The sequence below is a fragment of the Scaptodrosophila lebanonensis genome, unplaced genomic scaffold, assembly GCF_003285725.1.
Source record: "Scaptodrosophila lebanonensis strain 11010-0011.00,11010-0021.00 unplaced genomic scaffold, SlebRS2 tig00000138-arrow-arrow-pilon, whole genome shotgun sequence".
Lineage (NCBI taxonomy): Eukaryota > Metazoa > Arthropoda > Insecta > Diptera > Drosophilidae > Scaptodrosophila > Scaptodrosophila lebanonensis.
Window position 1 is genome coordinate 1546297 of NW_022060587.1, and position 25099 is coordinate 1571395.

Sequence of the window (25099 nt, forward strand, 5' to 3'; positions counted from 1 at the left end):
TGCTCCTTTCATAATTTTCAATTTCGTTTCAGTTGCTTCTATTTTCGCCTGCACATTTTTTATTTGAGCTTTTTTGTGCTACTCGGCTTTTAATTTAATGCAACGCGCAATTATGCCCAGCCTTCTTTGGCTTCACTGTCTACTAATTAGCAGGCATCTCTGCGAGGATATGCGGTAATCTCTTTTGCAAAGTTTTTGTTTGTGGGCTAACGGGGCGTATGCGCAGTGGCGCGTTGATGTGCACGAGAAGCTGTTATAAAAATCAGCGTAAATGTTTTAAATAATGTCTGCGTGAATGTGCGAGTCTGCGAATGTTGCCACTAAAAGCAGTTGCACGCTACAAGTTATGTATGTATGTATGTTTGTGTGTCTATATATGTGTGTGTGTGTGTGTGTGTGTGTTTGAAAATACATACTTGCACATGTGGGTGGCAGTCAGAAAAAGTTTTTCATTGCATTTTGCTCCGCGTCGTGCATTTTATTTGCTGTTTATAGTGTTGTTTCTCTTCTCTTTGTGGGTGTGGGTTCTCTGCCTGGGGCGCAGGCGTTTTTGATGTGTATACCCGTCTTTGTTTATTTAACCTAGAATTAAGTTTGCCCTAAAGCCTGCTAGTCAGTGTGGGTTAAGTAAGCAATTTTTCAAAGTTTTCGAGTCTTCAAATGCTTGACCTTGTGCCTTTTTCAATGAGAAACTTGGATTAGGTTTATATCAAGACCAAAGATCACGGCTAAAGTCGAAAGTGATGAGTTGCGAAAACAATAGAGCTAATGCAGACATGGTTGAAAATACGGACAACCAAAAGAAAAGAAGAAGTAGACATGCAATTCAATATCTTCCATATAAACTCAGATGCGGCTTCTTACAGATTGAAAAAAAGGAAGAAGAAAAGAGAAACGATGTAAAAAATATGCTTCATCTGCTTAATTAAAACGAAAACTTTATCACACCATAGTCATACCCTATTTATTAACTAACAATTCTTATTCTCGACCCACGATTGATACAGAAATGACTGCAACAGCCTCAGTATGCCACATTTAATGAAAAAACTTTGTCATATCGTTTTTGTGACAGATATATGAGACAGTGACAAAGTATAGTTTATGTATCCTTGATCAAGGTGACAAGCGGAGTCGATATAGCCATGTCCGTCCGACCGTCCATCTGTCTGTGTGAGCGCAAGGATTTTAGAATGAGCTAGAAAAACAAAACTTGGTATCCAAGTTTCCCTAGAAATGTATAGCCATAAATATAATCTCTGCCCATGCTCTGCCCGCAATGTTGTTGTTGTTGCTGCTTTGACTTATTTCTTTACTGCATACATACACTCATATAAACTTTAATATGTAAATGTTACTGTTGAAACTGAATTGAATATTGAATATTTAAAATTTTATTAATTAAATAATTGAATTTTTGAAATTAATTTTTAAAATATATTTTTTTGTGGGTATTTAAAAAAAAGGCCCGCTCGACTCTAGTATTCCTTTAATGATTAATTTTGTTTTACTTTAAAAATTAACCAATTTTTAATTAATTAATTTTTAATTAGTTAGTTAATCTTTTAGTTCACAAATGCGAATGTATGTAACAGGCACAAGGAAGCGTGGCAGACTCCACAAGGTGTATAAATTCTGTCTGTCTGTCTGTCCGTCCGTCTATATGAAAGAAATGATCTCACAAGAGCTAGAATAATGTTTATTCTTTGAGTTTTATTTGTTTGATCAAAAATAAAGCTGTAATTTTGTCTTCTTCATATGGATTAAGGACAAAATTTATGTATATCCCTAATCAGTGAGCCAAAGCCATCATTTTAAATTAATTAATTAATTACTTATTCTTAATTTCCCAAGCCAATTTTTAAAATTGTTTTTTATTTTATATTTATTTAATTAAATATTAATTTGAACCATATATGATTTGTCTCATAATGTCTTTAAAAGATTTAAGCTATAGTTGTTCAAATATTTGCAGTAGGTATAAGCCTCAAGAATACATCAATTTAGCTGTAGTCGCACAGTTTTTGGTTTGTGGCATTGACTTTCCCACCTTCATTGCTGAGCATGCAAAAATATTGCGGCTTGTATGCACATTGCCGTCCAGTCTACTGTTGCAATTTCGACTCACATTTCGGACAAACACCAGCCAGTTAACAAACAAACAAGTCCGTTCTACCTATATACTAACTATACTTACACGTACATGTAGTAGTGGTATGTTGATTTCTCTCTTGGGGTTTTAAATGTTTGCGGAAATGTGACTAACACCAAACAACCAAAGTAAACAATAAGCATCGAGCCAACGTACTATACAACTCGTCCTGCTGTTACACTCTCCCACTGTTTGTACTGGGTCTTGAGTGGTCATGCATGCAGCTCAATAACGAAAAGGACAACAACAACAACAACAACAACGACCCGCCAGCATTTGCGGACGAGAGACTACTCAGCAAATGGAAGAAGCACCTTTAATTGATTGGCGCGTAAAACAGCAAGAAGGGATTGCTAGAGCAAACGGGCCCAACTCTTAAATACCCTTTAGCCACTGCCACAAAAGAAACAAAAAATTATATAAATAATTTAAAAAATTATCTTTAAATCAAAAGTCACAAGTTTCAAGAGCATATATTTACATCGGTATTTATGTTTATGTGTGTCTATTTCGTACAGAGTTGAACCAAATAGGCATCAACAATAATAACTACACAGGCACAGATTACATATGTGGCTTAAACATCCTTTAAAACCTGACATATGGACACGCAACCGATAACGGAAATTGTAAAATTTGAGTAAAAAATTCCAAGAAGTAAGTGAATTCTGGAAAAAATGATCTATAGAGGGTGAGTGGAGTGGCATGAGGAGGTCCTGCTAGTGTAACGAAAAATATGCATACCATGTTTGGGTATTCTAGCACTTTACTCTTCGAGTCTCTTGTGTTCATTCGTCTGGAGAGAGTCGGATATAGCTATGTAGTGTATATACTTTGTGTTGTGTTACATACATTCGTACGAATCTAGTATACCCCTTTATCCTTTGGGTTCAGGGTATAATAAGCGAAGAGATCACGAACTAAGCCAGTGGCAACATTCGAGCGTTGCTTGTCATCGCCAGAACGTTGACCAGGGGAACACAACACGGGCCAGGGACTGGAGACCAAGATCGTGGCCGCCTTTACGGACATTAAGCCTAAAAGCCCTTTTAGTGCAAAAAAATGTCTAGCGAGCTCTACACGGCTACAGCACCAATAAAAAACAACAACAGCTGGGAAAGGCGAAGGCAGCTGTACTCGTATCAAAAGGGAAAGTATGTTGGTCATCTATTATGTGAGTCAAGCACAAGCTGGTCGTTCTGCCTGAGCTCCGTATTAGAGTAATTTGTGCTTATTACTGCGACAGTGCCAGTACACTGAGAAAAATACAGCCAGCTAATTTTATCTAAAGTACAGTAAATGTGAAGTCAAATATCGAACATTTTTCATGTTTTGTTTTTGTGGTCTATCAGCATTGGTTTTGTAACTCAATTTTTTCAAGTTCTTAATAAAAATTTTATACATACAAGTATTTAATATTTTTATCTCCATTTGGATTTGCGTCGGGTTTTCCGTATTTTTCTTCACTAAAAATTATGTATAAAACACTGATTTAAATCACTTATATAAAAATATATAGAATCCCACCCAAGGCACGTTTTTGCTCCTCCTAGAATAAGGTGTAACAGTTTTAATAAATAAATAATATATGAAATATTACGGAAACATTAGACTTATGATTCTGGAACCGTACTAAGTTTAAAGTTAAGAAAATTGCTATAAAAGCAAACAAGTTAATTGAGTGTAACGTTTAAGATTATTTTTCAATATTAATTTATAACATTTTTTGTCTTAAAACATCTCTGTCTTCGCCTTATTGTGAACTTATTTTCCATGAAAAAGTAATTGTTTGATGCATCGATGGCTTCGTTTCGACTGACATCCCTTTGCTGCTCCCGATGTAATCGGCAAGACTAACTACTTTGTGGGGGACTAATAATTCGATTAGCCACATTTTATCATGTTTATGTATTCGTATGTTGCTATTATCCCTCCTTGTCTTACAAATATTCGCGTTTATGTAATATATTCCCCAATAATCGTTGGGATACAGGGTATAACAACTAGTTGCGGGAAACACGTAAGGATATTTATAAATTTATTCTTAGAGCTGCTTCGCCTGATCAAGGTGAAAAACAAACGTTTGAGTTCGATTCTTATATACGCTATAATCGTCCCCTTTGGGCTGCATTCTCCAATGGAATGATATTCGACCCAACATTGATTTAATGCTAATAAAGAACGGCACGTTTATGAACAAACAAAAATGGATTTCCCCCAGCTTGGGCTGATGTTGCAAAAGGTCATATTAAAAATATTCAAGACATCTAAAATGAAATACTTAAAATGATCTATAGTCTTCTATAGCCTTCTCCACTACAGATTTAGCAGAAAACTAATTAGTTGCCGAAAGGATGGCTCGCCTAAGCATTAGATTCAATAATAGATGAATGTACTCTACATACTTGCATATAAATAATATATAATTTATAAAAAATAAAAACTTGTATCAACTTAGTTTAGTAATTAGTTAGACATTAAGCTTTGTGCGATTTTTTTGTATATTTTTTCCAGCTTTCCCTATTTCCCCATTTTGTTTGATTAGGTAAAAAATGCTAAGCTTAACATTAAGATATCTTTACCTCATTTGTAAATTCAAAATGTTTCTAAGTGAATAAGTTGAATTGAAAGATGGATGGCGAATGAAAGAGCTCTTGAGTAAATTCCATTTTGATTATTTGTGTAGGTACCATTGCATTAATAATAAATAAAGAGAAGATGTTCCAGTTATGTGAGTTGTCATTTTTTTTCGAGTGTACGAGCTAATGTCCATGGTTAGGGCTTGATGTTTTGTGGACCTTTTTTGACCAATGGCATTGGTCGCGTTTATCGTACCTATATACTCGTATATGCATGTTTGTTCTCACGTGCGTGTGTGCATTTGCGAGCTGACATTAATTTGCATACCTTTCGGGGTGATTTGCATAAGTTCAGAGCCATATGGGTTAGGTTAGGTTCACTAAGTAAGCTAGTCAGTTATTTCGTTAAAGTTAAATAGTGTGTGTGGGGGTGGCTTTAGCTTACAGCAAAAAAGCAGTCAAGGTCTTATCATGTCTTGTGGATTAACCGTGGCACCCACAAGAAAAACTATGCCCTGTATTTATCCATGTGGCTAATGGCGCTCAAACTTGAACTCTTTCCTTTATAAACTTTGGTGTTTTATTGGCTTTAGCCTTGTTGTAGTTGTTGCTTGCGGGGGTATTGTTGCTGTTCTTGTTATTGTTCTTGTTCTTGTTGTGCCGTCCATTTAGAAATTTATTGTGCAGCTTAAGTACGTTCGAATGCGCAAAATAATGACTTGGGTTGGGTTATGGGATGACTGTAGTTGTACTTGTTTGCTCAAAACTGTTCGTTCTTTATTACTATCTTGCAACAAAATATTATAGATATAAACAAATACAACATTTTATATGCGATGAACGAAATTTGAGTGGCACTCGAACGATTCAATCGCTTAAAAACGAATTTACCGTTATGCGCCTGTTAGCGTTTTTTGAACATCATCAAAAGAAGGTCAATAATTATGGTCTGATATTGTGCTTTTTTTGCGATGTTGAAAAATTTGTTTCCAAGAGGATGGCAACAACAATTCAGCCGATAACTTCAAATGGCGAACGTTGTGAAATTTTAATCACCATTGATGTACGGTGTGTGTGCACGAGTATTAATTGGTGATATGACAAGGATGCAGCAATCAAAAAAATGATGCACATAATTGTAATTTTATTGCAGTGGAAAAACTAAAAGCGCACACTTTAATTAATTTCTGTGCTTTTGATTGCACTTTAATAATGATGATAACGACAATTATCGCTGTTGTGGTAAACACGAGTGGTGTGCATGATTGATTGTTTCGAATGGCACATAATTGCATTAAAGGAAGGTTATTTTTGTCTCATTTAAAAGAGGAAGTAGAGACAATAATCAAACCATACAACATACAACTTTTATAATCGCAGACAAGAATGGATATCTAGAGTTGAGCAGGCACAACACTGTACACACTCATTAAAAAAACAAGTTTAAAATATAATTATTATTATATAAAAATTAAATAAAAGAAAGAATTATAAACGAATGGAGACATACAGGACTTTTTGAATCTAACGGCCCCTGGTGGCGCTATCTATATGTCGACTGGTGCGTTAGAATCTGCTATCTTTATCGATTGTCCAGTGAGAATTTCATGGCATTTCATCGATTGGAAGTGAAGTTATTGCGTTTTAAGTGTCAGTATGTTTGTGTTATCGGTGCGAAAATGAGCTTCAAAAACGTTTCAATTGATGGAACAAGTTTGTGGCGATGATTGCCTATCTCGTAGCAGGGTGCACGAGTGGTTTCAACTTTTTCAAAGTGGTCGTGAGGACATAAATGACGATCAACATGTGGGCCAATCAAAATTCGTCATCACCAAAAATTCCATCGATCTGTGCGTGAATTCATCAAAAATCAGCCAAAATCATCATTGAAATTGATGGAAATGGAATTGAACATATCGAAAATATCGATTTATCGCATTTTGACCGAACATTTGGGCTTACGAAAGGTGTGTGCACGGTTTGTTCCGCACAAATTGACTGACGACCACAAATTGCTCAGAATCCGTCCAAAAATCACATTTTAACCATTAACTCGCCGTATTCACCTGATATGGCACCGTGCGACTTCTTCCTTTTCGGAAAAATGCATTTGCCCATGAAAGGAAAGCGTTATGATGACGTAGAGGCCATTCAAAAGGCTTGCACTGGCATACTGGCGGCCATACCGGCCAACGAGCTAAAACACTTGTTCGACATGCCTTTGGATCGTGCAAAAAGCTGCATTGAAGCAGAAGGAGACTATTTTGAATAAAATAAATTGATTTTGCCGAAAAAATCATTTGTTCTGTTTTTTTTTTTTAAAAGTCCTGTTTTATTTTGGGACACACCTTGTATTTACTTATGTTTCTGTACAGCTTCCTGTGTCTGTGCGTGTGTATGTGGTATGTGATTCGAGTTAAGGCAAAGAAACAACAACATTCGCAATAAACTAGCATGCCCTTTTACCGGTACAGGGTATACAAAATCAAGAAATAATGAGTATTTTCATTTTTGTAGCAATAAAAAACTCACTTCGAACTACTGCTTAAAACATTCGAATCACTGTTAGAATGAACACTAGACTTGAATGATATCCTTCATGGTGTTATTTTAGATTGATTTCATTATTTACATTTAAAACATAAAATATTTATTTATGTCTTTTAACTGTACCCAAAGGGTACCTAAAATAGTCGTGCCACATATATTCTTGATCAGTATGATTAGATGAGTCGGTAGCAAGTAGATATTTAATTTGATATTTGGGTTCTCTGTACTCTAATAAAGGAGAAGTTTATGTTTTGTTCCTATGTACCCGATTCAGTTTAATTATACCCTGTACCCAAAGGGTACAAGGGTATATTAGTTTAGTGCGAGTGCACATGGAACACACAGAAGGAGGCTTTGTAGACCCCACAAAGTATATATATTCTTGATCAGCATGACAAGCCGAGTCGATATAGCCATGTCCGTCTGTCTGTCCGTCTGTCTGTCTGTATGAACGCAAGGATCTCCGAAAGTATAAGAGCTAGAATAACCAAACTTGGTATACAGATTCTCCTGAGCCCGAGAAAGGACGAGTTTGTTCATTTTTTCTGATCCACCCCCCCACTCCCCCCCTATTAACGATTTTCTATAACTCCCGTAATTCTTGGAATTTTGAACTAAAATTTGGTAGTCACATTAGGTTAGTAATTATATAACCGTATACCTAGTCTCATTATGATAGAATGATCGGAAAGAAAGTTATAGCCATATAACCAGGCTCAATGCACACATACATACATATGTACAAGTACACAAACACGCATAGACACGATTCTGATGTAATTGTAAATATATGTATGCATGCATGGAATATTTTATATTTAATTAGTTAATATTTAGTTAATTAATTAAATTAATTTAGTTAATTAATTTAATTAAATTTTGTGGGGTGGTACAGGGTATTTAAGAGTTGAGCCTGCTCGACTTTAGCATTCCTTTCTTGTTTTAGTTTAACAAGATGTATTTTAATAAATTTTGTATACGAGAATATATGTATATTTGTTTTGGGTGACAGCGCTCTTAAGAGCCGAGTCGTTGCGTTGTTTTGAAGTACAGGGTATTAATTCGAGAAAGCGTATAAATATCGAAATCGATGTGCACTTTAAAAAGGATGTTTCAAAAACAAATAATGAATGAATAGTAAATGTAATGTTGTAAATATTCGTGATATACCAGATCTTCGAAATCTCCTATCCGCCCCATTCTTTCTTAAATTGTTTTAACTCAATTAAGTATTGATGTACCAATCAAAAAATGCATATATTCGTCATTTGATCTAATCACTCGAACAGTTTCAAATAGTATTGTCCGGTATTCGTATGTGGAAGTCCCATTTTGGAAGCTCTTCAAGTTAGTTTTAGATTCTACAAGTAATATAGGGAAGGAATAACTTGCAAAAAAAACAGGCAAAAATAACTTGCTGCCACATATACGAGTACATACTTGTATGTATGTTGTTAGTTTATTTGTTACGCAACCAACTGGTAAGCTACAAAATGTGACAACGTTAATTCGAAATCAATAAAAAGAATTTAGCTTCTCACCACACAGAGTTATATACTTGTATAAGTACATACACGTACATGTGTGTGTATGTCTGTGTATGTGTGAATGATGCAGCAACTTTTGTAGCCTGCTATTCGCTAGTTTGCGACAAATCGACTAATCCACGCTAATTGCTGCAGCATCAGCATCAGCAGCAACAACAGCAACAGCAACAGCAGCAGTCAACATCCATTTAGACAAATTTCCGATGCTCTGGCAAGGGCAACGTCATAGTCAATATGCTCAATGGATGAAGAAGCAGCAGCTCAAGACACAGGCGTGAAGGACACACTAACACCCTCGCAAACTAACAGCCCGTCAACGTCTATTGGTGTTCAGGTCGTCCTGCTTGACGTCAAACGCAAATGTCGAGCTACATTCTTTCCATCGCCCTCCTCCATGAAACAACGGGTACGATGAAAGGCTTGCTTAACACTTTCGTTCATACGAGGACACGGAGAGTATGATGACGACAACAAACTATTTACCATACAGTTTGACATTAAGCGGGCGAACATTTTATTGCAATTAGTTGGCAGACATAGTCAGGCTGTTCTGTTCTGTTTTCTCAAACTCGAACAAAATGTGAAAAAGCGGTGGTTTCTAGAAAAATCTATGAACTGTTGGGTGTTTTGGGGTTGCCGTTGCCGTTGTCGTTGTTGTTGTTGTTGCCGACAGCAATTCGGTCAGGCGTTGAACGATCATTTTTGAAAGCAATTAAAAGCTTTGCCAAAGTATTTGCCAATAAGGCGAAAAGGCGCGATGGCGGAATGGCGGAATGGCGAGACATGGACGCGGCAGATGTGATGCCTGAGCGCTGGCGACGGGATTTATTGAATAAATTTTCATGCTGCTGCTTTGACACAGAACAAGTTAAATTGAAATGGCAGCCGAGTAGATGACAGGCGCAGTAGTACGAGCTTAAATCGTACTGAAGAAGAGGAAAATAGCGACAGGAGGAGGCACTCATTGCTGTTGGTGCCGCTATTGTGGCATAAATAAAGTGTTGGAGTGACTGTCTGCTCTGCTGCTTGCTAGTTGCTCCTTACTTTTAGTCCGCGTTACAAAAATGTGCCCCCAACAACAACAACAATACTATGCAGAGGCATGCAATACTATAAGTGTGCAACAACAATAGTGCAAGTGGCGCTTTTGACTTTTAACGCTTGCACGAGCTGAACTATATTTTCATCGCTTTATAATGATGATGATGATGATTATGCTGATGCTGATGCTGATGATGATGACGCCGAAGTCTGGGTGCACATTGTATCCCCTGCTGTAGTTAGTGTTGTTGTTATTGCTGCTGCTGCTGCTGCAGATAATAAACTTTTTACTTGCGCGGCATCAGGTACATTGCGCCTCAAAGTATGCTACACTATTTTATGTGCCACATTATATTGATTTAAGGAGCCTTTGGTGCGAACGAGCTGTCACGGTCGCATCAACTAAGCTGTCAAAAATCCGGCTGCTGACTCCATAACCATCTCGCATTCATAAAAGTTTTTGTGCAAGTGACAAAAACTGTCAGTCGGTCTCTGGTCGCCAGTTGGAGGTCGCTCTTTGGATGTCAGGGTTCGGGAAAGTGAAGCATTAGGCAGGACAGGACCTGGAAGCTGCGGCGTTTCGTGTGGCAGCTGCGGGCACGTCAGTCGTCTCTGTGGCACGGTGCACGCGCCCTTTGCCAGTTAATAAATTGTAAAATGTACGTTGGATATTAAAATACTGGAGCCCGTGACTGACAACTAGCCAGCGCGAGCAAAATGGAGAGAAAAACACCAACAACCCGGCAAGATGTTTGATCTGACAATTTAATTTTGTTTGCACAAAACACAAAAGTTTGCCTAAGCTTGCTGTGCTTATTTTCCATAGACGGACAACAAAAACAAAAATTAATATTAAACTTTAATATTTTGTTGGAAACATGCAGGCCAGCGTGCCCCTTTCTCTCCTTTCCTTTACACCCTATCGGCTCTCTTAATTTAATTTTAAAATTTGGTGCTGCATTTTTAAAAACTCAAAAATAATTTGCAAGTCGGTACGGTTTAAAGAATTTTGTTTTTTTGATTTGTTGTCTCGTTGCAAATTTCTTACCATTCTAAATGTGTATCAATTGAAATTTTGTATATTAATTTGTTTGACATAATAATTAATGCGCTTTTCAATGATTTTAGCTTACAAAATTACTGTCAAATAGCCATGGCTTTCGTTTGTACATGTTTATACTTGTATCAAGTCGTCTTGTCATCCTGATCAAAAATATATACACTTTCTCGGGTCTGCCACGCCTATTCGCTTTTACCATTTGGGAACAGGGTATATTTATATATATATATATATATATATATATATATATATATATATATATATATATATATATATATATATATATATATATTGCACCGTTCTTTGCTTCGCTTGTCAGCGTATTCTTTTGATTTAAATCATTATGAATCCGTACGACTGTCCTTGATCTCGTTTTTCTCTTTCACAACTCTTTTTTACCAACAAGGAATCATTTTTCATTGATCTTGTCTACAAAATATAACAGAACTATCTCTTTACTGTATAAAACCATTTACGGCTGAGAGTCGGAGCATAACTTCATTTATAATTAATTTAAGTGTTATCTCCCTATGTACCTATTGTTATCTCTGCCTGAATCAGCGATTTTGCGTTTAGATCTTCTAGCACACATAGTATAGGATACAACAAAGGAAAGTATTTATTATAACTAATTTTTGTTTGTATTGAACTCGGGCTAAATTCAGTAATCGTTACCTTTTTGAGAACTAAGCTCTTTTTCTGATTTCATAAAAATGTTACAATCTGCGAAAATGGAAGTAGGTCGATGGATAATATACATACGGGTACAATAACCGTCAATTGCCTAATTAGTTCGGTACTAGGTAGTTTCTATAGAAATTGTATGGAAACGAAGGGAAAGGGAAGGAAATTGCGCGAGCAACAATAAACTTTCTATATCATATCAGACACATTGAGAATCGGAATCGTTTCATTGTGTCGATCTAGTTTGTTCATATATTAAATGGCCAAACATTCTCCTTTACAGATTTGACAATCTTACGTAACTTAAAGGTATATCCTATGTATTATTTGAGATTTAGTTTAAAACAAAACTATTTTCATTTGTCAAACTTATGCCTTTTTTTATTATTGACTTATTTTTACAGTGAAAGTAGATTGCTTTAATGATTTATAATTATTATTTATTGCCCAAAACAAGCAATTTAAATAATTATTTACATGCTGTCGAGTCGATTAATGTATAGAAAAAGGGGAAATCGAATGTTTCGAGATTGCGTTTCTTGCTTATTTTGTTTTGTTTTTTTTCAAGTCTGTTGGTTAAACTACATATGGATAAACTATATACAAGTACTATAATATTTGCTTTTGACAAACTACTTTGCACGGGACATAACTTGTTGATGGGTTCATCAACAACATATTTGTCACTTTGCTCGGCCATGAAAGTTTTTTTTTCTGTCACAGCTCTTTGCATAAGCGACTTACCTTGTTAAGAGTATACACATATATATTCTCGTAAGAGGGGAATTGAGAAGGTTCTGCCTTAAAGACCCCTTTCACTTTTCAATGCTTTCTAATTCATGCACACCTATAAGACGCCTGTCAAAGTTTTAATAGCTTTCACGTGCTTCTTTGAACAGCCAAAAGCGTCGTCTGTCAAGTGTCGAGTGCTGAGCACTAAATGTTCTGTGCTGAAAATTTATTAAAGCTTCTACGTATAAAAGAGCAAGGACAAGAAAACACAAAAAAAAAAAAATACAAAAAAAAGCGAATGAGTTCAAAAATTTAATTGCCATTCCCATTGCCGCGTCTGTTGTGCGACGAAGAAGTTTTGCCCGCAGCATTACAAGTTTTCCCAGCGTGCAGAAAAAAAAGCAGAGAGGAGCAAACAACGAACCGAACAGTCCAACCAACACGCAAGCAAACAAACACAGAGGCAATGCGCATAAATATTGCTCATACGCCTCGTATAATTTTATGCAGGCACCGTTTTAAAGTACACGAAAAATTAAAACCAGCCCAGCAGACAACGGGCACATACGAGTACACAGCTCAATTAGCAATAAACGTTAAGCAACAACTACAACAGAAGCGAACAAGGGCGTACGCAGCTTTTACAAAAAGGGAGGGCCAGAAAATTAAAATTTTGATTAAATAATGCACGATGCATTTAAAAAACAATTTATGCAAATGATCAATGAAAAAACTTCAACAAATCCAACTCAGTTCCATTTTAAGGCGAAATAGTGCGTCATAATAATGAACGTGTGGTCGACTTTATATTTACCCCCCCTGGGTACGCCCTTGAAAGTGAAGCCGCAGTCGAACGGAAACGAAAACGGGAATTTTCTCAATGCAGGCCAATTAGATTTTGTGTTTGGCAAAATATGGGCTAGCTAATGTATTTAATATCAGTTCTGTTCCGCCTGAAGTACTAGCATTTATAATTCTTTGATTCGACATTTTTGCCTTCACAAATGAGTTCATGAGTTCAGACGAAAAAAACTCCCCCTTCCCTTCCCCCTTTCGCACAATTTTCTGTATCACAATGTGGGAAGCCTTTTGTCTAAGAATACAAATTTATTTTCTTAGAATCTGATATATTAGCGCATTCAGTTGAAACCTACTATTTCACAAATCGAATGTGAAATTGTATTTTATTTAATCGTACGATTTGCCATGGTAGTCGGTAAATAGTCGATAAATTATTTGTCCTTTATTTTATATTTATTGTCTTTGTCGCTGACTTATTTCCAGGACTTTACCCCTGAGAGAGTCCTACACGCGCTACTTTAGAAATCTGCCCCTTTATTTCTAATTACATCTATACTTTTTCGCTCTCTCTGCGAAGTCTTAATAGTATATCCCGGAGCAGTAGCAGAGCAGGGACAGAGCTTACATTTACGGCTATAACATAATTTATAGTTGACGTATCACATGTGAAAACTATTAGGGCAACAGTTTCAAATATGACAGTAGTTCTAAAAAAATAACTAATGGCAGAGGGAGTCTGTCGGAAAGCAACGATCTTGGAAGTGTGGTAGATAGAATACCCAAGCTAAATGCATTAACAAATTTTATTAGTTGTTGGTGGGAGTGGTTAAAGGGTATCTACTTGTAAGAGTTGGGCCCACTCGACTCTAGCATGCCATTGGTGGAAAAAAAATTGTTCGCAAAAATATAATGAAAACCTTGGCTTGGAATGACAACTAATTATATTTTCTTCGGCGCAGCATGTGCTCTGCCCTTACATGCATGGCCCTCTTTTATTTATTTTCAATTTTGCTGCCATGTTATTTTTATTTTATTTTATTATTTTATCTTTGCTGCAGCTCTGCCACAAATGCAATCACTTTTTGTGTGTGTGCTTGTGTGTGTTTTCTTTTCGGCTTGCCTCAGGAAATTGCGTTGATTCACCCGTTGCTACTGTTATTGTTGTTTCATGCAAAAGAAAACAGAGCCAGAGCCAGACCCAGACCTAGAACTGGAGCTGGAGTCGTCGTCTGCTTGTAAGGCGGTTAGCGATTTATTTTTGCGTGCGCCAAGTTGACGTCGCATTTCCACACGTGGCTGCGCCCTGAAATGCTGCCAAGTTGTCGTCGGGCGCGATCTGGAGGGTTAGAGGAGACATACTCGTATGTGTGTCTCTCCCTGTGTGTATGTGTGTGTGTGCGGTGACGATGAGGGCAGAGCATTTGTTTTATGCTTTGGCGCATCAAATGTAGCGTAAAACAGCGAATGCGAACTGAAATTGCAGTTGGAAAATTTATCGGATGCAACAGCGAGTGCGTTTCTTATTAATTTCCATCGACACCGGCGGGGTGTATCTAGCTAGTGGTGTATCTGTATGTGTGTGTGTGTGTTTGTGTGTGTGTATGCATGTATAGTATATGTGCAATTTGCATTAATTTACGAGCAGCCGCAAAAATTTGCCAAAATTTGTTAGCGCCTGCTGAAAAAGCCGCTGCTTCCAAACTAAAGTTGTGTGTGTGTGGGTATTGTGGTTTTGCATGCCACAATATATAGTATATATGTATATATGAGTATGTGTATGTATTGGACCGCTAAAAACAAAATTTTTCTAATATTTTACGTGTCAACTTTTGTGTGCCAAAAAATATGCCAGGCAGCAAGCACGAGAGCCAGGGAGCGTTTGTTCCGTTGCCGAAAAAGACGGCAGCTCTATGAGTGCGTATGTGTGTATAAGTATGTCTGCTTAATGCATATGTGTGTGTGTGTGTGTGTGTGTATGTGTGTGAGTCTTTTGGCAAAGCACTTTTGGCTTGTGGCCTTCTCATGTCAGCGGCAACTGCAACTGCAACGACCATGGCGTTGGCGAGCATATTAAGGACGATGCATGTATGTGTGCATGTATGTTTGTAAGTCTGTTGTTTGTGTGCGTGTCGTGGACTTGTCTTTTCGCGGCTAGAGCTATTACTCACGATTTTTGCCGAGGAAAGTATATCCTACCTCACCATAGACCAGAGTTCTAGCACGTAGTGTCAGCACTTAACACTAATGTTACCTCTAATTTACAACTTTTAATTGGCGGCTCAGATAGAGATACCATTCGAATAGCCGAATCGATATAGCCATGTCCGTCTGTCTGCATGAACCGGCGTTCATGATTTCGAAGACGGCTGAGTCCACAGTCACCAAACTTGGTATGTAGACTCTCCTAATATCCAGGCAACACGAGTTTATTGTATTTTTGTCATTCAAAACATAATAAAAGTCGGAAGTTGGTGTTCCGGGATCATTTACCCAATATCAACTATGGAACTGTGTAAATAAATTAATTTCTGACGCAATAAAATGGTTTCTGTGCCACTTTATAGATGTATCGTAGTGAAAACCCTGAAACACCGTGTCCATCCTCATTTCCATAAAAAAAAATGTTGATGGGCTCTGACTAATGAGACTACATAATGATAACAGGGTCGTATTCTATGTATTCTATGCTGAAATGTACTCTGTACTGGCTATGGAGTTGTTGAGATGAGTATTGGTATATGGTTTGATAAATGCTGATTGACTATCTTGAAATGTAATTTGGAAACATTTTTGTTACGTTTTTTTTTTGGTTATTCTGGTTGTAAATACAAATAAATAAAATAAAAGTTGCTGTAAATGACCTATTCACAAAAAATGATTCATCGGGACCTAAATGTGGTTTCAATTAGTTTATGGGCATTTATTGTCCCTCGGAATAGGAAGGTATCCCTTGAAATATACAGGTATTATTAAAAACTGTCACCAGTTTGTTTCATAGGTTTAGTTTTTAACAGTATCATCAATCTAACTTCATGTTAAAAGTGAATACTTTGATATACCCGTTTATCGGGATTGCTTAGTTATAATTTGCCCTTTTTATTATTCTAGTTTATTCATGTCTGTATTTATTTTAAGGTTGTTTGCACCCGGAAACAGGTGGCTATGATAGAAACGATTTGAAATCATTTCAAATACTTGTATTTAAATTGGATTACATTTGGAAAACCATTTGGCGAAATAAAAATGGTTAAATGGTTTCAAAGCAACTAGAAACGGACGGAAGGCACTTACGCAATCGACAGACAACATACAGTTTGTGAAAGAAATGAATAGCCTTCAACTGAACGCCAATTAATTAATAACATGTATATTAAATAAAAGGTACTTATAAAACAAAGCCTACAATAACATAATATTACGTTTAAAAATAAATAAAACAAGAAGGGAATGGTATGAAAGAAACATAAACTTGATCTGTCTAGTGTTTGGGAGAACCTACGAGTAAATACCAAGTTTGGTTATTCTACTCCTTGTACTTTTCGAGATCCTTGCCTTCTTCTGCGTGTTACATACATACTATTATACCCATTCGCCCTTTCCGGGCATAAAAATATCTGGCCTTTGCTTGTTTGCTTCTTGTGTCACATTTGACTTGGCTCCTACAAAAAAATAATTATAATTGCTGGCATCGCCTTTAAACGATCTAAATCTATTAAAACAAATTGATGACGAAACTTTTGGGAAAGCCACAAGAAGGCGCAGTAGGTTGATATCTTTCGGAAATTAATATTGATTTATTACCAAGTTGGAGTAAACAAGTATTCAAACTTATGTATACCGCACTGCCATTGGGAAGATTTGCTCAAATATACATTCATATATCAAATATTTTTCGCTGTTGTTGGTATTATTGTAGTTGGAAATTGTATGCATTCTGGGAATTATTTAATTTGCATTTGAGATTGGTCAATGGGTTCGATTAATTTACATAAATTTCGAGTATTTCATTTTATAATGTGCATTCAACTGAGAGATTGTTCTATTCACAAATATGCTATATTTGTGCACTATTTACATACGAAAAAGCCATATTCTTCCTCCTAGTCGACATACATACTTATATGTATAGAATTTCGCATTTTCATATCAGTAATTTGATGGCGGCTATTAGTGCGTTTTAAAGTGAATTTACTGACGAATATCATAATACTTGTATGTGTTTCGTTGTACGTAATTAAATAACAAAGAGAGCGGTACTTGAACAATGTTAACATATTTTTTAATCTATTTAAAAAATCGAAATGTTCGCACAAGCTGTGTTGCAAATAATTGTTTGCTTTATTTGTTTATTCATAAATATTTATGTCAAGGATAAGAACACAAGTCGGTTACACAAATGAACGATTTGTTCGTGCGAAGTAATAATTGAATTGTAAAATAAATAATCCATGTTTGCTGGCATTTTAATGAGCGCCTAATTGTTGTGCCATAGCGAATAACCTAATTAAGATATATTTGATAGCAAAGCGGACAATTAGTCAAAAATAATAAATTAATTCAAATTTGTTTTGTATTAAATGCGCGCTTGGCGCTGAAGTGTGCAACAAATTTGCATGATTAATGACTGCAGGCTTAGTTGGCTTGTGGGTAAGATGCCTTTTTATACAAAAAAAAAAAAAACAGGCTTCCTAACGAGGTAAAAAATGAATGGCAAGAGTAGGACTTGAAATTGATTGTCGTTAGTAACGTTAATTGCTTCTAAACGGCATTACCTCTAATATTCAATTACAGTGAAAACTCTCTTGGCCGGCCACTTACGGTCGGCCAAATTTTGTCCGCCCAAGGGTGTCCAAGAGTGTCCGCTTAAGAGGATACCTAAATACTTTATATACCGATCGAATGTTTTAGAAAAAGTTGTCGCCGAGGAGAGTGTCCGGACAAAAGAGATGTCCGTTAAGGGAGTTTTTACTGTATTCCTTTTTTTACAGTATGTCGCATAATGATCATACGATTGCATCGTTGCTTAATTTTCACGAACATAATTAGCATACAACTATTAAAGTAGCTCCCTGAAAATGAAACAAATAGCATAATAAAAATGTTTATGTATTATCTGATGATGTTGGATAACCTCTGGGTCGCGAAGAGTGACCAAATGAAAAATAACTAAATAATGCTTTCCTATCGAGAGAACAGATAGTGTTGACATAGTAGGATAATTAGATGCCTTCTTTGTTCGTTTTCGATTGAGAACTAGATATATCTATATCTAAGCAGTATCAAGAGAATAAATCGATATTGACATGTCCGTCTGTTCATCCGAATTTTGGCATTTTTGAGTATTTTATAGTGCCTTACAATCTGAAGCATTATCAAAATCGGCGCTCTATATCATAAAGCTGTTTCTTTGTTTCGATATCGTAACCGAATTGGGTATTTATGAGTTTTTAATGCCTCATCATAATCTGTTTTATTTGAATTGTTAAATTCGGTAAAATATTATGTCATTTGAATGAGTCTAACAAAAAAGTTGGCTTTAACGTTCTACTCGTTATTTATTCTGTTCTCATTCTCAGCTGACCATAAAAAATGTTGTTGTTAGTCGATTGGTTTAACCAAAAGTCCCCGGTGCCTCCGACTTTTAACCAGCGCAGCAAATTGGTGCACCACAAATAAAACAGAACGAAACAAAAAAAAAAAAAAAAACCAAACAAAATCGAACTGAACTAACACTGTAAATGTTAAAACAGCAAAATGAATCAATTTATTTATTTCGCTATTTTTACATTTTTAACTTTATTTTTATTTTCTCTTTTTATTGTTTCTCATTTTTGGTTACTTCAGTTGGACTTTATTCAAATTTTCCGCCCAGGGAAAGAGAAAGAGACACTTAAAAAATTGTGCTTTTAGACATTTTATATTTATATCCTGTGCCCAGAAGGCACCCAAAGGATACACTATAACCTAGTGCGAATGTATGTAACACCAGAAAGATCAGTATGATGAGACAGCCGATATAGCCATGGTTCTTGGTTATCAGGGAGCCTAGCCTCCCGTTGTCTCCCCGTTAGAGAATTTTCATAACTCTAGTAATTATTGGCAGTTACATCCGGTTAATGCTTTTGTGTCGTGTTTTGAAAACTTTAATGAGAGTTATAGTTGCTATCTCTGGCCATGCTCCGCTAGCCACTGTTGTTGTTGCTGCTGCTTTAGCTGAGCTCTGTACCGTTCGTATTAAATATTTTGTGTTGCATTATGTACTTTCATTTAATTAGTTGAAGTACTGAAATTAATGGGGGAAAGTACTTTTTTAATCTGTTGTGTGAAATGGTTATAGGGTATTAAATAGTTGGGCTCACTCGACTCTCGCACTCTCTTTTTTTTTAGAATGCGCATTTAATTTGTAAGCATAACAAAAAAGGAACAACAGCAACAACCGACACTGTGCCAAAATATTTTTTCAATAAATATTTTAGTCATACAGACAACTGTGTGGCCTGACAGAGAGAGGGAGAGGGAGGCGGAGAGAGAGTTGGCGATGAAGCAGGTTTAAAAAACACATCACACATAAACAAGCAGCCGCCCACACGCCCACGCACACACGTCAAGGTTGCTGCTGACAGCGCGCTGAAATATTTGCAGACTTTGACGGCACTGCTGGGAACAGGAACAGGAACAGGACCTAGTGCCATGTGGGGCGTGCGTACTTTGTTGTTTTTCTGTTCCACATCCAATACATTTTTGATGAAGATATTTTTGTTCGAAAATAAGCGTCGAGTCGGCGGCAAAATCAAAGCAACAGTACTCGCTGGTACTCGTTGGCAATGGTAATTTTTTTAGCGCGATTGAGCCGCAAAATTGCAAAACAACAAGTGATCGGTGGATGTAATCAGAAAGCAAAAGGAAGAGTAGAAGCACCAACTACATAACCCTAAGAACCCTACCTACCTCTCTTTTGTAATCGTAATAGGCACAATTTTGCACGTTGTATGCAAATGCATCGAATATTTATGGATGGTAATGCCGGATATCCGGCATTACAAATTATGCGCACCGGGTGAATTATGCGTCTTTTGTCTGTGTGTAGCGTAGCGCACACACACGCACACAAGTGGCAAGAAGTCGCACACAGACATATACACGTACTGGCATGCACACAGACGCACGGTCTATGCACGTATTCTGCACTTGTGCGCCTTCCTTATTGTGTTATTTATGCGAGCCACGTGAATGTAGCGCAGCCTTCGTATGCCTAGCAGAGTTGCGTTGTTCAACACTACTTCAGGATACTGCTTGCCCCAAAACTTGTACACATATCCCTCACTTAACCTCGTGTTAAATATGGGGTTACGTTCCTAGATTTCGACAAATGCACAAAAAAATGTTGCTTTTTAAATCTCCGCTGTTTGAAAGGTCCAAACCTTTTCAAAATTAACAAAAACTTTTTTCAAATGTTAAATATTTATCATAAATCCCAATATCAAGTAATCTTATTAAAGCAGAAAATGTTGTTCAGCGTACAAAATTTTAAAGCAGCTGAATATAAAATTGAATAACAATTTGGTGGCATTAGCATACGGATAATCTAATTATAAGCCGTTTTCGTGCTAATCATTTTTTTTGCTTATGCTGATCCTCTTCGCGATTCGTTCTTAAAGTTTTTCTATGGTTAAACAATTCAAGGTTCAGTTTCTTTAAAGTTGCTGTCATTTGATTTTGAATTGCTCTGTTCGTGCAGAGCTATTTCTAATAATAATTCCAAATCCATGCCTTTCTCTTCAAAAAACTCTTGCACATCGTTGATATTCATGTTTTCGAATCCTGCACCTTCAATTAAATGTATATTGTCATATTGTGATAATTTTAGTTTTATGGCTTTAAGCAACCGCTGCTCATTATTTCTCCCCAAATCCATTCAAGGTTGTCTCCTTAAGCTCTTTTGGAGATAAAATAAACAGTTAGGGGCAATTGAAAATTTCTTTCCAGCACTTATTACATCGATGGAGTCGGTTTCAGTTGTATCCAAAATCTTGAGTATAGACCGTCTGATATACTGGTAGTAGTATGTTTTGAAAGTGCATATTATATCCTCCAGCTCATCCATGGCTTATATTAATCTAGATGGCTTATGGATGGATTAATCGCACATCCTGGGTCATATTTCAATAACAAAAGTGCGTTAAAGGTCTTTTTTTAGACGGTTTTGATTTATCACGGTTTGAAAATTATAAATTTTAAATATGGTTACACGACTTAATTCTATTAAACACACACAGCTGACAAACAGCTAGAAAACATTCTTATATGGGTCGTTATCCACACATATATACATGATTTAAAAAAATAAAAATACATTTTTTTTTTTTTTACTGATTTTAATAGGTTTTAGAGATAAGGATCCAATCATCTATATGCATATGATCAATGTATTTTTTTACACGACTTTTTATGGAACCAATCTACCGTGTAAAAACAGAATTAGGAGTACTCTTCTTTTTGAAATTTGTTCAACTTCTATCGCGTAAAACGAGGTTTTAAGCTTGTTAATACAGAAAAGGTATAACATTTTAAATTGAAGCGAGCGCTAGGAGTATTTCATTGTTGTTGTATTGATTTCAACGAAAGATGATGCCATTGCGTCAAAATATCAAGAGTAAAAGCCACTTCGATTCTTCAGAATGTTTGCGGCATGCATAGGTACAATATACTTGTACATATATGCACTTACTACATATAGTATATATATGATAAGCATGAGGAGAAGAAACCAAATCCTCCCACAGTTTCTGATCCATCGCGTGTAATTTTTTTTTTTTGACGAAAGTCAAATGCAGGACTAAACTTGTCAGACCGCTATTTGAACATACTTTAAACGATATGACTTGAAATAAGTCCTTAGATGAATAACTTGTTGTGTTGCACCATCATGGGAAAAATGTTAATCAACTACAGATGGTTCCATTATTATACGTACACTAAGGTAGTTCTTCGTCGAAACGACTACGGCCGATTTAAATTTGTTATTGTTTGATCCTCAAGCACAACATTGTCAGCTTTTACATTTTTTTAAGTTTATTATTTTATTTATTCTGAAATTGGGCTTTAACATTATACAAAAAACAACATATGTATAGCGTCATCATATACAAGTATTTCGAGTATGTCCCGAAGTAGTCTTCTTTGATTTATTGATTTATTATTTATTTATTAATTTGTTACAAAAGTTAATTTGTACTAAAGTTGTTCTTTGTTGAATCGACTCCTACTTGGGGAAGGCCTAGTCAACTCCACGCCTGCCCTATCCAAGAACTTAGTGATGACTAGAGCACAAAACAAAAAGCGCAAGTATAAAAGAAAACATAATAACAAATGTTCGAACCACCATCTAGGGCTAATGAAAATATAAAATAGTACGGACACGTCCATGGAGGAAACAAATTGTGTTGTGTGTGAGAGAGAGACATGAAAATTACTCCTGAGTTCGTTTAATTAAAACTTGTATAAAATTAAATAAAAATAATAAATCAGGAGAAAGCGGAAAACCGAAATGAAAATTTAATCTAATACTGCTTTGCTGACCACCACATCTTGGTGCGGATTTTGGCTGACTTTCTTTTAATAATATTCTTGGACAAATCGTTAGTTGATATTCGCTAGAAGCCAAGAGATGAAATTGAAAATGCAAAGGGGAACAAGTTTCTCAATTTTTGGCCACAGAGTTGGTATTTATGCGCAAAGTTTCGCTTAACTGGATAACTTGAGATTCAATTAATTCATCAGACTGAGCGACTGCGAACTTAAACTTTCAATAGTTGTGTCCTGAAACTGATGAAGTAGATATGCAAAACCATTTGCGATTAGGTGTGGAGGAGCCAATATTAATTATTATTTTCATAAAACACAATTACTGCCGCATAAGAGCACTACCAGTACGTAGCCTGCCCTTCCCACTTCGTCCTGTTTTTTTTTTATTTGGACTGGAGAGCAATCCTGCTATTCCGCAAATTGATTAAACGAAATAACTCAATCAGCGTCCAGCGTCATTTACAAAATTGCGGTTGCAATTAAACGCGCCCATTCATTATGATTATTGGCCCTTCTGTCGTTGCTGGTTCCAGGGAGGCGGTGGCCTTCGTTGTAGCCATTGCCATTACATACGGGTATATGCATATGTGCTACTGCATAGTATATACTCGTATGCTTATATACCAGTATGTACTCGTATATGGACTCGTATTTAAGCATCAGCGCTCTCTTGCATTTCTTTATTTTAAATCTTTGGCTTAATTGTCACGACCACCCATCCATAATGAGAATTGAAAACTATAACAAGTAGTTTTAATTGCAATTGATTTTAATTATGTTCATATATTGCAGTAATTACACACGATTTTACCTGAAAACATTGATAGTGTAAAGAGGTGTGTACGAAAACAGAAAAAATACCCTTTACAGTAGTTGTGAGCGTCAACATTTGTTAAATTCCTTTAATTTATTGCATTACATTTGTTTAAATCATTTATTTTCAGTTTTTCTTATTCTATGTTTTTTATATTTTTATTTATATTAAACGCTTAGTATTTTACTTTTGTCTTTTGCCTTATTTATTGTGTGGGGCTCAGCTGGTCGGGAAATTTCACAATTAGTCGGAGGTGCTGTTCAATATTTTTAAGCCTTGATATGTTCTATCTTGTTAACTCTTCAAAACAAGTAATTACAACGATAAATTTGTTGCGTCAATTGACACGTTTCAGAAAAAGATTTAACGAGTTTAAATTAGAACTTAACTTATTTTGAGCGTAATACATAATTACAACATTCCGCCGTCAGTCTTAACGAAGATACATTTTTATTAGTAAAAAGCGTATTGGAAGTATGTACTTATGATACGTATTGCAACTCGACACATAAAAATTTATTACCACCTTGCAAAAATACATCGGACACTTAAAAGGACGAATACATCGATGTCATGTGCTCACAAACCATTAATTGAACACCTTTGGAGTTGTTTGTTGTTAAAAGATACGAACAAACCAATTGAACGAAAGGCAATAGTTGTATTATCTCCAAATGAAATGCGTTGTGGTATTAGGCTGGCAAAGCTAAATTAGCATAAATACTGATTTGATCCTTAGCTTAATTATAAGCCTCGTTAAGTGCTGGCGAAACTGCAGTTTATATTTTCCATTTTCCTATGCTGCCTTTCAATGGCTAATTATTATATCATACTTAATTGAGAGCAATTAAATGTGAAGTTGAATCGCTGGCCAGAAATTGCTACACATTTATGATTTGCTTTTACTCTTGACAGCTGATATGCAATGGAAACGCGCTCCCCCGCACTCTTCACGAGCAGATCTGGAAGTGCAATTTGTCATAAGAAGCGTAATTTATGATTTCGCGTCCATTGAGAAATAAATCGAAACGCGGCAATTAATTTGTGAGCCGACAACTAGCCGCTCGTTTCTGACTTAAGTAAATTAATTTGTCGCTTAATCATTTGCAATTGACATGGAGGCGGACAGCACTAGAGCAACAATACCAATGCAAACTAGGCACAGCTTGTAGGGAAGCCGGAGCTGTGCGGGGGTGTGGGTGGGGCGGGGGCAGGCGAGGATAGGCGCTGGGGTTGAACGACCAACAAATGGAAATGGAATGGGCGGCGAGATATGTTGGAAAAAGAAATAGTAAAACGAATATGTTTTTAATTAAGTTAAGCTTTGAAATAAAATGCAAATTAATTGTTGCCACATTTCAAATACGCCGACAGGTAAGTAATTAAAATCAAATTGTTAGACCGCAGGGGCCAAAGGGGTTCGTTGGACTTGCAACTTCAACTTGGACGGGTGGGGGCAAAGAGCATAGAGCAGTTGTTGTACAGTTTTCGCTCGCTGATTTATGCGGCGGCCTTATATACGTAGTATATTGTATATACGAGAATATGTAAGTA

At 36.3% G+C, this 25099-nt stretch overlaps 1 protein-coding gene across 1 annotated transcript in view; it reads right to left on the bottom strand.

Annotated features, from left to right (window-relative positions):
- The window catches only part of LOC115629314 (neuronal acetylcholine receptor subunit alpha-7), a 250300-nt gene that overhangs the window by 60885 nt on the left and 164316 nt on the right, over window positions 1-25099 (bottom strand). The gene's annotated exons all lie outside the window — the stretch shown is intronic.